We start from the raw sequence: 17,448 nt of genomic DNA on the forward strand, positions 1-17,448 counted from the left end.
TGTAGCCCTGGCTGTCCTGGAACTCACTCTGTGGACCAGGCTGGCCTCAAACACAGAAATCCGCTTGCCTCTGCCTCCCAAGTGCTGAGATTAAAAGAGTGTACCACCACTGCCCAGCTATACCTGTCTTCTTAATGTATTCTATAAAAGACAAAAGGGTTTGGACACATGTGCTGCAGAGTCAGAGAAACCACCTGTGTTTCTACAGGAAAGCAACTGGTCCAAATGTTTTGTGCAGGTTCAGAATCAGCCATGACAGTGACATTACTCAGAGGTCACCTTCTAATCTAACACGTGAGTGGCATCAACAGGGACCTCACAGGTGGTCACATCTGGCTGATGCTTCTCATGCAGCTCCAGAGAGGACCCAGTACCCCAGCTCCCACTGCTCAGCTGCCTGCCCCTACCCATTGTGGGCAGTGATCCTGTGCTCACCATGACTCAATTTCAAGGTCTCCACACAGCACCCTACACAGAGCTCAGAGTAGGGCACAGATGACCATTCAAGCCTGCACAGGCACAGCGAACTTGCAAAATGGCACCTGGAAGAATCCGCCTCCTTGTCTGATTGGCAGGTCTTCCTGGGAGCCTTGATAGGCCAGTGAGTCTTACCACTCCTCAAGGTTAAAGTGTGCTTCCACACCAGGGTCAGACTTTTCCAGATCTCAGGAGGGGTTTGAACTCCTTTAGCTTTTGTTTCTGTCTTCAAAGAGGAATCTCACCCCACCCAGCCCTGGGGGAGAACCCAGCATTCCAGCTCTGGCTGTCCAGCTGACTGCTCCTCCCCTCTGAGAGCACTGATCCTGCAGTTACCAGAACCTGACTCCAGACCTTACCTGAGCTTTCCTCACAGCACTTGCCTTCTTCTTCATGTAATCAAGGTGAACAGCTTCCATAGCCCAGTACTCAGGGTGCAGTGGAGGTATCAATCTGATCCACAAGAGGAAGGATGCCCCAGCTATTTCTTAGCATTCTGTCTAAACTCCACCCCAGTTACCTGGCAGCAGCCAGGTATGCTCTTCCCCATAGTTACCTGGCAACAGCTAGGTAGGCCTGACCTCCTGTAAAGGTGGCTGCTTGCCCCTTCCTCTCTTTTGATCTCTTGACCTTTTGTTCTCTTTCTCTTGCCCTCTTGGACTCTTCCCTCCCCCCCCCCACATGCTCATACCCAGCCTCTACTTCTCTACTCTCTGCCTATCTCTTCTTTTTTCTGCCTCTACTACCCTCTTAACTCCCCTTCCCATGTCCTAAATAAACTATATTCTATACTATACTTATACTGTCTTGTGGCTGGTTCCTCAGGGCGAAGAGATATTTCAGCCTGAGTCAAGAGTCTGCTGAGACATTCCTTTACCACACATCTCCCCCCACACCCATAGAACACATTCAATCTCTCTTTAAAGAGAGAAAGCTGTGGGGAGGATACCTGGCTGTCACCAGGTAACAATGAGGTAGAGTTTTAGACAGAATGTTAACACCATTAACATTAAAGAGGGATTTTAGGAAACAAGAGTCTTGTTTTGTGGCTTCATGATGGGCTCAGGGAAACTGCAGCTTCCTTCCACCTGATGACAGGTATCAATCAACCCTGAAGAAAAGCCAGAAACATAAGGGAAACACAGTTGAGCACTATTGGTAGCCAGCACATTTTCATTAGTGGAAAAGTGGAGAAAAACAACAGTTGTATTAGTACAGGTTCTGTAGATAAACATAGCTCAAATCGTAGAGAGAATGAATCTTTGTATATAGAAAGGTTATTTAATAAAATGTCCCAATAAAGGTTGTTGGACAAGGTAAATTAGAAAAACAAGAACTGGTAGATTTCATGCTGCAGGATATTACACCTCATCTTCAGTGTATACCAAAATTCTGAAGAATTAAGTACTTACTAATACCAGTTTTAAAAAGAAAATAAACAAACAAATCACCTTTGTTTTATAAAAAAGTAGGGCCAATACAAAAAACAAAAACACCACCCTGTTCAATGTCCTTTATATATATGTGTATATATATATGTATATATATATATATATATATATATATATATATATATATGTTGTCAAAAAAATCTGTAGCCCAGATTAAAGGTGAATCTGAACATCTCAAAAGAGCAAGATTAATAAAGGGTTTCTCACTTCAAATGTTGTAATTAAGAAATATGCCCCACAGCAAGCAGGGTTTGAGTTAGGGTTAGGGGATTAGACAGTCATGGTTAGGATTAGGATAAGAATTTTTAGAATGAGGTTTAGGAGGTTAGGAAATTAAGAGTTGAGGGTTAGAATAAGGTTAGGCTCAGGTTTAAGGTTAAGGTGGCCACCATTATTCTTGATGGTCCCACTGTGACAATATTATCCCTATTACACAAAGAAGAAATATCAGGCCCACAAGGCATTCATTTTATATCTTAATGATTTGTTTCATTCTTATTCTGATAGCTTCTCTCTTACTTAGAGAAAGGCTTCTCAAAAGAACCTAAAAGTTTTTCAGGCCATTTACCTCCAAAACTAGCATACTAACAAAGGAAGCAAAGACTTTGATATTCACAGAACCCCACAGATAACCAAAGATTAAGTTTCTGAGAGTCACAGAGCTTGCTGCCAGCAAAGAACATTTATGTTACCCTATCCTGCGTTTCACCATCAGTTATTTCTGCAGTTAATTTTCCTCTGAGATAAAATGTGCTTCAGTACTCTTCTTCTCAAGACATGTTTGGTTTAATTTCTAACCAACCTAAAAATATACTTACTAAAGATTTCTATGTGAAGTTTTCACTTGACAATGAAAATTCTGAAACAGGAATCCCAGACAAGCAATAGACACAAAGTCATGGCTTATAAATTTTGAGTTGTTATTAATTACATGTAGAATATGAGACATGGTTTGTTATTCACATGATGTACTTAATAGCAAATGAATTTCAAGTAAATTAAACTTGTTAACCATTTTGTTCTTAATGAAAATAAACTTAAAAATTGATATGAAAGTACAAAAATATATTTATTTCTTATATCTACACAGGTAGAATAAATATAAACTGATAATATGGGTCTGAAACTTTCCTTGGAATAGGTAACATGTATTAACGAGTTTACTACTCCTAGACCAGAAAATGTTATTAATATTAGACATTCTCCTCACTCAAACAAGACTAAAACATCTATGATTTTAACTATGATATATACATATTTTAAATTTTATGCAGGCATAAACATGTAAATAATTTAAAAGATATTTACATCTAGTAAAACCACTTCAAAATCAGATAAATATACAAAGATAGGCAGATCCAGCACATGGCTTATCTTATCTTCTAAATTAAACCACAGCCTTTTTCATACCTTCAGCTCTATTGAATTAAAATAATCACAGCAGGGCTTTTTAAATGTCACTAAACCTCTATCAAAAAAATGACATGGCTGGCCAGTATTTGTACAACTTGGAAGGGTAATTACTATTTAGGTAATGTAAATCTGTCTCCAGATATACTGAGTAAAGTATTTTTAATGTGACAGATTGCAGGATGTCTACAGTCTCATAAGAAACACTTTGTCAATTTTCTGTATGTAAAACCAATTATTTCACTGTTATCCTAATGTGAACTATGATAATTTTGAAATGCGGTGCCACTGAGAACTTAGAAAGAGGGGATATAAATTGCTTATTTACCACCACTGAATAAATATTCTCACAATAGATTGTGAATTTTTTGTTAAGCTTGTTGAATGTTATGTTATAAACATTTATATAATGTTAGAATGATCTAAAAATGTAAATGGTTTCAATAAAGAAGGAATTATAAATACATTATGATGGAAATTTCCCAAATGAGAAAAAAAGATAGCATACAAAGCCGCTGTAAGTTCTGAAGGAATAAATGAGGTATTTAAGGCACTTAGATCATAAAGTTTTTGGGAAATACCTATGGGATTAAAGTAGCCGTCTTCAGATCAACATTTATGACAAACTGCATGTCATCTAAGTTTTATCCTATCCTGTGTCCAGTTTACATTGAGGAGAGTCAAAATACAGGGATGATTCCCTCAAAGCTTCCAAGGAAAGTCACACCCAATCCAAGCAAGGATATGGAGTAATCTTCAATAAGAGAGAAATAGTACAAAGAAAAGCTTGAAGATACAGAGATTCTTCAGAAGGTCAAGTGATAACCTAGACATGAAATTTCGATAGACCTTAACAGAAGGTCAACAGAAGTTGATTTTGCTAAAGGAGTAATCTTAAGCAGGCATATATAAAGGATGGTGACATTCTGAATGCAGTGTGTCTCTTTAGCAAGTGAAGGGACAAGAGTCCTCAAAAATTATGTTTGATCTTCTGAAATGTTATTTAGAAAATGAATTCTCACTCTTGATTCTTAGTCATATATAGATGATTCTCAATATCCCAGATGAAAGAAGGGGCAAGCTAGGTCAAATAGAATAAAGACCCTCCTGTGATTTGCATCAGATCGGCTCCTGTGTGTGTCTTTTGGGGGATCACTAACATTTCCCTGGCACTACATGTTCAATTTCTACTAAGATGGAGTAGCAAGTGAAGATATTTTTTCCAAGGAAAAATAGTTGGATAGAGTTGATGGTAGAGCCTTGCTCCAATATTCAAAATCTATGATTCACAATAAACACCTGCCAAAGGCTCCAAACAACATTCCTATCTAACCATGAAACTGGTAGCACAGCCTGCACTGCAGCCTGGTCCTGTTCCAGAGCCTTCTCCTGGTTTTGGCCCCCAAGAAAAAGCTAGCAGCATTCTCAGCTACTTGGTATACTGGCTGGTGTAACACTCAAAAGTGAGGAGGGTGCTGTCTCCAGAATCCTAATCAGTCAGTAGATGTTGTGCTTCTCTTTTTGCAGTGGGATTGGCCAGGTGCACTGACTTATCTTTCATCTTAGAATTATTATATCTGAATACCCTACAGCACTAGATTCCTAAGCATTTTACTAAATTAGAAAACTACTGCCTGGCAGCGGTGGCTCATACCTTTAATCCCAGCACTTGGGAGGCAGAGGCAGGTAAATTTCTGAGTTTGAGGCCAGCCTGGTCTACAGAGTGAGTTCCAGGACAGCCAGGCTTACACAGAGAAACTCTGTCTAAAAAAAAACAAAAAAGAAAAAAAGACTACTAAGTTTTGGTTTGATTTATTTTCTGTCCTCTGGTGTTTGGTTGACACCTCATGTGCCCTAGGTCAATTCTACATAAAGTGCACTTTAGAGCACTAATATCATATTTTATGGAAGACACAGATGAACAAGATCCCTTCTAACTAAGTTAATGACACAGAAATGATGAAATACAGATGCAAATAGAAAACCCAAAGGCTAAAGTAAACTTTATTTTCCCCACACAGAGGGTTATTTTAATATATTATTATTGATTCTACTTGTTTTCCCAATGCTGTTATACACATCATTGTATTAGTATTGTATTAATATTATATTCATATATTAATATGAAAATATTAATTACAAAGGTATATGTACATATGAATAGATGCATCTATTATATTTTCCATCTTCTTTGGATGAACATATTTGAGGTGAAAGTGAGACTGAGTTTAATTTAGCTTATGCTAGCCTCAAATTCATCACATAGCTGAACTGGTTCTTGGTCTTATGACCTAGCCGTGTCTGTTGGGTTCTGAGATTTTAGGCATGGTGACCCCAGGGAGCAGCCCCTTGTGTTTCAGCTTCAACATCTAATAATGGGTTACTTGAGCAATCACTTTCTTTCATCTTTGAAGAGAAGGCGTCTGAAAGCACAGTATGACATTTTCCAGAAAGAACCAGAGCCAGGACTACTGAGTATCCTCTATCATCTTACTTTTCATTCCGTTTCAATCAGTGGACACAAACCATAATAACAGACATTTTGTTGTGGTAAATATTATTTGGGAATTTCTTACCCCACTTAAATCATAGAGGTACCAAATAAAAGACACAAAAGACTTTGTATTTACAATAAGCAGCAAAGCAACAGAGTTGGGCAGATATCAACCCCCTATTGCTATTTTTGTTTATTTCCCTGTTAATAACTGTGAGATATCATGTTCCATGTTCTGCCTAGGCTGATCATACTCCCAGGCCAGACCTATTGGCCATGCACTCACACTCCACCTACCCCATGGTGCCTTCTTCCTTGTCCCTCTCCTCTCTCCTTCATGGTCTCTTCCCTAGACACCAAACATGGGACCTGAAGCATCATCTACCTTTCTGCTCTCCTGCTACAGGCTTTAGGCATCTTTATTAAGCAATTATGGAAGGCAGGAAAGAAATATAGAAATGATGAAATTACCGTCCCAAAAATTAGTGTACAAAGTTGAGCCAGGCTTTATGGCCATGTGTCCATAGTCTACGATCCTGTATTAGAGCACATCAAATGTTACTTTTACTTTTTCTCTCAGGCTGAACATTTTAAACCAAGAAAAAAATAGGCTTTTTAAACAAGGCCACTTCATGATTCCCAGATTTTCTATCTTGGTTGAACTAGTGTAACTAGTGTACATTGATTTAACAAAAGTTCAGTTTCTTTTTGTTGTTGTTGTTGTTTTTTCAAGACAGGGTTTCTCTGTATAGCCCTGGCTGTCCTGGAACTCACTCTGTAGACCAGGCTGGACTAAAACTCAGAAATCCACCTGCCTCTGCCTCCCAAGTGCTGGGATTAAAGGCCTTCACTACCACTGTCCAGCCTTTATCCAGATTCTTGATTACCTAGTGTACAGACATAAGAAATTACCAATCAGGACATTTGTTGATCATCTAAAATTAATTACCTCACAACTCCTTTCTAATATCAATCACTGTCAATTCTGGGAAGCTTTTACCCTGTTTTTCCATCCCTTTTTGTACTGTGAGTAACCCTGCTTCAAAGTTGGTCATAGAACTTGATTCTTGCACAGGCCCTTCTTCAGTAAAAGACTCAAGAAAAGCCAGAGAGGTTGGAGGAACTCACTCAGTGTTTTATTTTTGTTTTGTACTGACCAGTCAAGGACCAGTCTGGCAGAGTTGCAAGATACTCTTTCCAGCACTGAGCAGCAGAGAAAGGATTGGGTGCTCAAAGCAATTCTCAATTACATACAAAGAGGCAAGCCTCAGCTACAGGCAACATTCCTGTGAACAAAAATAAATAATCAGCAGGAGTTGAAAAAAATGGAAAGAAATTCTTAATGACTTGGAATTGAAGGGGAATGAAAACAAGAAAGTATAGCAGTGTTGCATTTGAAATCAATAATTGACTTTTAAAACAAATACACATAAAATGAATTAGGTAGTATTCCTTCTGTTGCTATTTTGTGAAATAGTCCAAGGTCTTAGCTCTTTTTTGAAGGTCTGGTAGAATTCTGCAGTAATACTACCTAGTCCTTGCCTTCTCTTGTACAGGAGGTTTATAATGCCTGCTTTGATTTCCTTAGGAGTTATACTACAGTTTAGATAATTTACCTGATCTTGATTTATTTTGGGTTTATGATATCTGTCTAGATAATTATCCATTTTCCTGGCTACACATGTCATCTAGATTTTCCAGTTTATAGAAAGAACTAAAAATTTTTAGGAAGTCCCCAGTTTCTCTTGTTATGTTTTCCTTTTCATTTCTGATTTTCTTAAGTTGGATACTGTCTCTCAACCCTCTGGTTAGTCTGGCTAAGGATTTTTCTATCTTGTTGATTTTGTCAAAGAGCCAGCTCTTGGTTTTGTTGAGTCTCTGTACTGTTCTCTTTGTTTGGAATTGGTTCATTTCTGCTCTGAGTTTGATTATTTCCTGCTGTCTGTGTTTCTTAGGTGTGTTTGCTTCTTTTTGTTCTAAAGCTTTCTGGTGTGCTGTTAAGTTGCTTGTGTAGGATCTCTCTGGTATGTTTATGAGGGCACTTAGTGTTATGAATTTTTGTCATACCACTGCTTTCACTGTGTCCCATCAGTTTGGGTATGCTGTGTCTTCATTCTCATTGAATTCTAGGAAGTCTTTTATTTCTTTATTTCTTTCCTGAGCAAGTTATCATTGTGTAGAAAGGTGTTCAGTATGTGGCTTTCTAATGTTTTTGTTATTATTGAAGTCTAGATTAGTCTGTAGTGATTTGATAGGATGCGTGAGAATATTTCAGTCTTCTTGTATCTGATGAGGCTTGATTTGTGACAGATTTTCTTTTTTTTGAGACTTGGTTTCTCTGTGTAGCCTTGGCTGTCCTGCAACTCACTCTGTAGACCATGCTGGCCTGGAACTCAGAAATCCACCTGCCTCTGCCTCCCAAGTGCTGGAATTAAAGGAGTGCACTACCACTGCCTGATGATTTGTGACAGATTACATGTTCAATTTTGGAGACGATACCATGAGGTGCTGAGGAGAAAATATATCTAATTGTATGTCTCCCTTTTCATTTCTGATTTTGGTAATTAGGACATTGTCTCTGTGTCCTTTCATTAGTTTGGCTAAAAGTTTATCTATCTTGCTGATTTTCTCTATCTATCTATCTATCTATCTATCTATCTATCTATCTATCTATTGTGAAATGTTTCATATGGAAGAGTCAGAGGAAAGATTTAAGGAGGTGAAGAGGATGGCAACCCCATAGGAATAACAACAGTGTCAACTAACATGGACACTTTAGGGCTTCAAGAGTCTAAGCCAAAAAACAGAAAGCAGACAGGGGATGGTTCATGGCCCTGGGCATGTGTGCAGCAGAGGACTGCCTTGTCTGGCCAAAATGGGAGAGGATGCACTTAACCCTGGAGAAACTTGATGTCCCATGGAAAAGGGAAGCTGGTGGAGGTAAGGTGCTGGTGGGTGGGTGGGTGGGTGGGAGAAAAACCTCTCAGAGGCAGCAGGGAAGAAGACAGGAGAAGACCACAGGGAAGAGGGACCAGGAATTGGGGCAATGTTGGAATGTGAAAAATATTTAGAAATTTAATTAAAAAAGGAAAAAGAAACATAATTGTAAATTTATACCTCTACACTGAGTTTGAAAAAAAGCAGATAGATGGATTCCTGGCAGAGAAAGTGGCATTAATTCACTACTCTTTGACTTGGCTGCTATGTGCAATGTTAGCTTCTGTGATCTGTAACATGACACACACAGCTACAGCCAATGGCCTGTGTCTCAATCATCTGACCTGACTTAACACTGAAAGTGCATTGGCCATATCTCCAATGTTGAAAATTCAATATTTTTTGGATTATGCTAAAGTTCCCAAATTATATACCTATCAATCTAGTTTTTCTTCATTCATCTGACATGAATAAATACATGCTGACAAATTAGAAAATTACCACCATGTCACCATCAGGTCTTGTTTTGGTAATGGTGACTCCAGGGTTAGTGATTGGAAGCGATGTTATTAAAACCATTATCTCAACAAAAGTAACTCATTTAAAAAGTGGTTCACTTGCCGCCCTGTCCAATTTAAGGTGAAAACCAACCATGGCATTAACAAACATTGGGTTAAATGTAAGCTGAATACTTCATGGAATCTATCATGGAGCCTATAGTGGGTCCCACCATAAATTTCATTGTGTGGACACAAACTATTGTATATCAAGTACAGTGACATAAAATGGACATTTTCACTTGCAGAAGTGATAGCCACATTCCATTCCATGATGTTAGTACTTGATTATGTAATAAGGAGTAACATTTATCAACCTCTGGTTGATGAGTTTGAGCCCATTTATATTGCCAAAGAAGGTGTACAATATTTTAACATAGCTGACGTACTAGAAAAAGGCTTTGAAACCATCTATGTGAAGATAATAGAGGCCCTTAAAGTGAAAATGACCAAATCACTTAAAGAAATACAGCAAAACACAAAGAATTGGAGGAAATTAATAAATACCTCAAAGACAGCCAGGAAAACATAAACAAAAAAGTGGAGAAAACCCAACCAAACTTATAAACAAAGCCAAGAAAACAAACCAAGAATAAAAGAAAACAAAACTGTTAAATACCTAAAAGTGGAAACAGAAACAATAACAAAAACACAAACACAAACTGGGGGAATGATGGAAACAAAACTTTAGGGCTGCAAAGAGGAACTACAGAGGAAAGATTCACAAACAGAATACACAGATGGAAGACAAATCTCAAGCATTGAAGATACAATGAAAGGGATGGAAATATCACACAAAGAAATGTTAAATCTAAACCTTTCTGATATAAAATATGCAGAAAATACAGGACATTATGAAAGGATAAAACATAAGGATACTATAACTAGAGGAAGAAGAATATTAAATCAAATTCTCAGAAAATATTGATGACAAAATCTTAGAAGAAAAATTTCCTAATGTAAGGAGGGAGATGCCTATCACAGTAAAAGAATCATCAAAGCAACAAACAGAATGGACCCTAAAATGAAGTGTCCTGTATAATAAGCAAAACACCCAGTACAAAGAAAAAATACTAAAAGCTGCAAAGATCAAAAGCCAAGAAACCTATCAATGAGGATCTATTAAAACTGCAGATGACCTCTCACTGGATTCTGTAAACATAAGAAGGTCTTGGACATATATGCTGTGGAAACTACAGATGCCCAGATTATTATATGTAGAATAAAGCTGGCCAGGCAGTGATGGCACATGCCTTTAATCCCAGCACTTGGGAGGCAGAAGCAGGTGGATTTCTGAGTTTGAGGCCAGACTGGTCTACAGAGTGAGTTCCAGGACAACCAGGGCTACACAGAGAAACCCTGTCTCGAAAAACAAAAACAAAAACAACAACAAAAAAACAAAACAAACAAAAAAAACCAGCAACAACAACCAACCAACCAACCAAAAACACCCAAAACTTAATCGTTATTAATGGAAAAAGTCAGTCCATACTAAAGTCAAATTTACGCAATATTTATCTACACATACAAACTTATACAAAGTTATATACAAAGAATCCAACCCAAGGAAGTTAACAATACACATGAAAACACAGGTAGTAAATAATCTTGTATTATCTCCAAAAGAAAGGAAAGCACAGAAATACCCCAACAACACCATCACCAGCAACAGCAGCAACAACAAAATACAAAGAATTAACAATCACCATTTATTGACTTTCTCAGTATCAATGACCACAATTCACCAATAAAAAGACAAGGGATAACCTAATAGATGCTAATAAAAATCTATCCTTCAATTGCATACAAGAAATATAGCTCAACATTGAGAATAAGCATTAATTCAAGGTAAAGGAATGTAAAAAGATATTCCAAGCAAATGGACCAAAGGAGCAAGCTGGTGTGGACATCTTAAAATGTAGCAAAATAGATATTAAACAATTAATTAAAAGAATCAGATAAAGACACTACAAATTCCCTAAAGAAAAAAATAATCACCAAAAATGACATTTCAAGTTTTAACATCTATGCCTTAAACACATGGTCGCCAACATTCATTAAAGAGAGTGTTTTAAACCTAAAATCACATAAGACACATTCACTTATATTCCAAGGTTTCTTTCTTTCTTTTTTTTTTTCGAGACAGGGTTTCTCTGTATAGTCCTGGCTGTCCTGGAGCTCACTCTGTAGACCATGGTGGCCTGGAACTCAGAAATCCACCTGCCTCTGCCTCCCAAGTGCCGGGATTAAAGGCACGCACCACCACTGCAAGGCTTATTCCAAGATTTCAATACCCCATTCTCACCAGTGGACAAATTCTCCAGACACCTCCACCCTCCAATAAAAAAGAGAAATATTCCAGCTAACTGACAACTTGAACATGAGTCCAGCTGATACTTAGAGAACATTCTACTGAAATATAGGAGAATATGCCTTCTGCTCAGCACCTCATGAAACTTACTTGTAAAGTGAACACATATTCAGACACACGTCCAACCTCAATACATACAAGAAAACTGAAATAACACCATGAATCCTATCAGACCACCATGGATTAGAACTGGACATCAACAAAACCAGAAAGAACAAAAAGCTTACAAACTCATGGAAACTGAACACCTCACTATGAATGAAAAATAGCTTAAGACAAACATAGAGGAAGACATTAGAGATTTTCTAGAATTCAATACAAATGAATATGAAACATGAACAATTTTACAGAATACAAAAAGCATGAAACTGGTTCTAAGACGAAGGTTCATAGCACAAAATCCCTATATGAAAAATTTGGAGAGCTCTCATACTGACAATTCAACAGCATAATTTAAATTCTAGAACAGAAACAAGTGAGCAATAAAAAAAGGATTAGACATCAGTAAATTATCAAGTTGAGGGCTGAAATCAACAAATTAGAAAGAGAAGAATGCAAAGAATTAATGAAACATAGAGCTGGTCCTTTGAGCCTTTTATTAGATAAGATAGTCAAACCCTTATTAAAAGATGGAGAATATCCAAATTAATGAAATCTAAAATGAAAATGGGGACAAAATAACAGACAATGAAGAAATCTAAAGAATGGTTATGACATAGTTTTTAAAAGCCTCAACTCCATCTAACGGGAATTACTAAAATTAATGGAAAATTTCCTCAATATGTTCCTCTTACCAAAGTTAAATCAAACTAAGGGAAACAATTAAACTGGCTAACCATCTAGAAAAAGAGAAGTCATTACAAGTCTGCCACCAAAAAGAGCCCAGGGCCATGAATTTTAGGGTAGAATCCTACCAGACTTTCAAATAGGAGTTCATGAGAATACTCCTCAAAGTATTCAACAATATAGAAAAAGAAGAAACTTTAGCAAATTTGTTTTGTGAACCCATGGTTACTCAAATATCCAGTCAATATAAAGACTCAGTAACAAATGAGAATTATAGACCGAATTTTCCTTAAAACCAAATATGTAAAAATATTTAATAAAACAGAAAATACAATATAAAATAGAAACCACATCCAAAGACCATTCACGATGGTCAATGAGGTCGGCTTCATTCAAGAGATGCAGGGATGGTTCAACATAATGTGATTAAAGTGTAAGAAAAAAAGTTGTAATCTCTTAGATGATGAAAATTCTCTGACAATATTTAACCCCACTGTATGATAGAGTTCTTGGAGTGATTAAGGATACAAGAAACATACCTAAACGTAATAATGTCACTTTCCTGCAAACCTATAGCTGACATTAAATTATGGAGAGAAATTCTAATTAATTTCACTAATTCACAAAGAAAAGAAAGTGATCCATTCTCTCCATATCTATTCAAAATACGATCTAAAATTTTAATGTTAACTAGTCCTATATTGAAATTACAATTTAATGTTAACTACTCCTTTACTGCAATTTACAATGTAATGTTAACTAGTCCTATATTGCAATTTACAATTTAATACTAACTAGCCCTCTATGGAAATTTACAGTTTAATGGTAACTAGTCCTATATTCCAAGTCCTATATTGCAATTTACAATTTAATGTTAAGTAAGTTAACATTAAATTGTAAATTTAATCAGGAAGTAAAATTATCTTTATCTGCAGATGACATGATACTAAGCACAAGTGAACTAAAACTTCCCAAAGTCAATTCCTAGAGCTGGTAAAAACTTTCAGCAAAGTTGTTGGATACACGATTAACTAAAAAAGAAAAAGAAAAACCAGTGGTCTTTGTATGTACAAATGAGTTTACCAGTGTAAACAAAATAGAGAGACATCGGAAAGTTTGAAATGATGGTTGACACTTGTCAAATATTTGTTCTACATAATGAATAACCTTGAGTAACTCAATGTGTGTTGGGTAAGATCCTACAAATTATTTGTAGTCACAGATTACTTTTGATATTATTGAAGGTGCTCAAAGACTATTGTAATATACAAAGTCTTTAATAGATTGATTACTTACTACAGAGTTTAGTCATCTATAAAGATATCAGAAAGTACAAGACTTTAACACATTGACCACGTTTATGGGGTTTTTCTGCATTATGACTTTTTCTCATGGTTTCTAGGATGACTGCCACATGCAAAGGCTTTACCACATTGCTTATTCATAGCACTTCTCTCCAGGATGTGTTCTTCTATGTTTATCGATAACTGTCTTGTGAAAAGTTTTTATCTCATTGATTACATTTGTAATATATGTCTTCAATATGTGTTCTGCTATGTATTCAAATATGTCTATAATATAGAAATGTTAGGAAGAAGCAAAAGAAACTTTTCCTAAGGACTGCCTTTTCGTTACCAACCTCCATTTAATCATAAATTCAAACTAAGTTTTAGGTCATAGGGAACCTGTGTACTTAACAATATCTGATCAGCATTCATCAGTTTAGTTGTTACCTAAAACATAACAACTGTTCCTAACCATGATTTCTGTTATTCATGTTATATTCCTCAAAATATAATGCATGTTTCTAACCACAAACGAACAAATGGCTAAGATAGTGTAGACCATACAACCTACATTTTGTATCATTTGACATAGAGTAACAATAGAAAAAAAATGTGATTGGGAGAAAAATGTAACTAACTTGGCACAGGACTTTGTGTTTTTGACTTTCGGAGGCTATATAACTTTCTGGCTCAGGGTGGGGCTGAGGCTGGGTATTGCAGGTAAGCTTCTGAGTATTATTTTGTGGCCCTGATTTATCAACAGTGACTTGATTACAATAAATTCTTATCATTTGCCTTGTCCTGTGTTTGTGTTGGATCTCAGTGGACCCCATGATGTAAAGGCTTTAGCACAGTATGTAACCACTGTCCAGTATGAATAGTTTCATAATGATGAAGACTACAGAGGTGTGCAAAGGCTTCATTATACTAAACATGTCCATTAGGACTCTGTGGGTGTGTTCTGAGTCACAGGGGGCGTGTTTAAGACTCAGGGGGTGTGTCCTGAGACACAGGGTGCATGTTTAAAATTGAGGGTGCCTGTCCTGAGACACAGGACATGTCACAGGGGGGCAAGCTTCAGAATCAGGGGGCATGACCTGTGACACAGGGAGCCTATTTTGAACTCTGTCCAGAGTCACAGGGGGTGTGTTTAAGACTCAGGGTGCATGTCCTGAGTCCCTGGAGGCATGTCCTGTGTCACAGGGGGCATGCTTAAGACTGAGCAGGTGTGTCCTGACACAGGGAGCATGTTCAGGACTCTGTGGGCTTGTTTAAGACTCAGGAGGCACTTCCTGAGTCACAAGGGGCATGCTTACACTCTAGCATGTATTCTTTCATGATAATGAAGACTAGAGAATTGTGCAAAGGCTTGACTGTATTAAATACACTCACAGGGTTTCAGTCTTAGTGTTTCCATTGCTATGAAGAGAAATCATGTACAAGTCAACTCCTATAAAAGCAACAGTTTAATTGGGACTGGCTTACAATTTCAGAGATGTAGACCTTTTTTGTCATAGCGGGAAGCATGGCAGGCATGAAAGAAAACATGATGCTGGTGAAGAAGTTGAGAGTTCTGCTTCTTGATCCAAAGGCAGCCAGGAAGAGACTGCCTGCCAGGAAGCTAATCGTAAGACCCATTCTGCACAATGTGGAACTTCAAAGCCTTCAGTGATTCATTTCCTCCAACAAGGCCACATCTCATAATAACTTCCAAGCATATTTATACTACCACATTCCACTGCCTGGTCCCCATATGATTGTGCAAACACATGAGTGTATGGGGACCATATTTAAAAATAGCATAATACAAAATATGTGAGGTTCAAATTAAAAAGTCCTCATCATCTATAGAAGTCTCATAAATGTTAAAAGTCCAAAGTTCAAAGTCTCTTCTGAGACTCATTCAATCATGTAACTATAATCCCTTATACTTTCAAAAATATAGCACATAATATCCATCCAAATTGACAGGATATAGGTCACCATTCCTAATCAACATTGTGGGGAAATACTGGGTCAAAAAAAGACCAAAAGACAGCAAGAAAATCTCCAAACTCTGCATTTTCATGTCTGATGTCAAAGTGTTCTTCAGATCTCCAACTCCTTCCTGCCCTGCTCACTGCAGCACAATTCTTTCTCTTTGGCTGATTTTATTTCCTGAAAGTAGTTTTCCTGAGAAGGTATCTCATATATTGGGAATATAAAACTCTTGGGGTCTTTGAAGTAATTTCAAAATTACAGCTTCTTGTTCCAGTATCTGGGATCCACAGATGATTTTCTGAGCTCCTCAAAAGAAGCTGGGTCTCGTCTCCAGCTCTTCCCTCTATAGTACACTAGGTTCTGCTTGACTCCACTCAACTGCTGCTGCTGTTCTTTCTGCTCATCCTACGGGACTGACATGTTCGATATGCTGGGTTCTTCTGTGACAAACAGTCTTGACTGCGTTCCTCTCATGCTCCCTTCATGGTGCCAAGCCTTAGCTGCACTGCATGAAACATTCATGCCTTAAAACCAGTGCAACCTGGGTGAGTCTTACCCAGGACTGAGTCAAGCTGCACCACGAGGGACAACCTTGGCTACCTCTGGAATACAACTTCTTTCTCCTCTCAGAAAACACTCACCAGAAGATGTCACCTCAGTGATGCTGGTTTCTTCTTCATCCTCACTAATTTTCTAACTACAGCCAACTAGCATCAATTGTCTCAGTCTTTCCTTCTATTCTTTCCTCTAAAAGCAGAGCCACATGGACAAAGCTACTGAGATCCTCTGCTTGCTGCGGCCCAAACATCGCCCCTTCTATTACATCAACACCAGCTTTCTATTTTTCAACAACTTAATTGCCTAAGCTCGGCTGTCTTTGAACTTGCTCTGTAGATGAACCTTGAACTCAGAGATCTGCATGGCTTTGTCTTCTGAATGTTGAATAATACATGAGTAACACTTTACAAATACTTAAGCTTTTTATTACCTAAAACTTGTTCTGCATCAGTATGACTTGAATCAGAGATTGTGGATGTTCCTCTCCTGGGATTTAAGGTGTGTACCACCGTGCCTGGACCTAAATATATCCTATATCCTTTTACATTTTAAATTGAAAACCCAGTGTAATAATCACAGTCTGTCCATTATCAATTTGACACATACTTGTATTTCCTTATATCCACATAAAAACAATAACCAGTTAATAATAATGCCTAACATTATACAGTTCTCATCCATACAACTTCACATCCATATGTTTAGGTGGTGGGAATCTTGCCATAATATCACCATTTCTTTAATAACCTTGTGTATCTTTGATCACAGAATTTAGCTTCATTCAACTTCCTGGTGAGATTTTCTCTTTTGACCTAACATTTTATATTTTTTTTCTAAGATTACTATGCTTGCTCAAATCATCATGAGACTAAACATAGGTCAAAGGCTTTGCTGGCTTCACTGACATCTCCTTTTTCAATGCAATGAATATCAACCTCTTTACCTTATCTTCAAGGACACTCTACAGACAAGGGCAAAATGCAGCAACATTCTTCAACAAAACATCATAAAAACTATATACAAAGTTCAAATCACCCTCAGTACATATGTGTTTCATATGCCTATGAGGATGGCCCAGTAAGTTCCACTTAATGCATATACAGATCCAAAGTCTACAAATTCACATTGCTCCATAAAACAA

The 17,448-nt window shown here is 37.4% G+C and overlaps 1 protein-coding gene across 1 annotated transcript in view; it reads right to left on the minus strand.

The window, feature by feature from the left end:
• LOC143437367 (uncharacterized) overlaps positions 1-17,448 on the minus strand; it is a 173,446-nt gene that overhangs the window by 13,277 nt on the left and 142,721 nt on the right. The window lies entirely within an intron of this gene.

This window comes from Arvicanthis niloticus, chromosome Y, assembly GCF_011762505.2.
Source record: "Arvicanthis niloticus isolate mArvNil1 chromosome Y, mArvNil1.pat.X, whole genome shotgun sequence".
Taxonomy (NCBI): Eukaryota; Metazoa; Chordata; class Mammalia; order Rodentia; family Muridae; genus Arvicanthis; species Arvicanthis niloticus.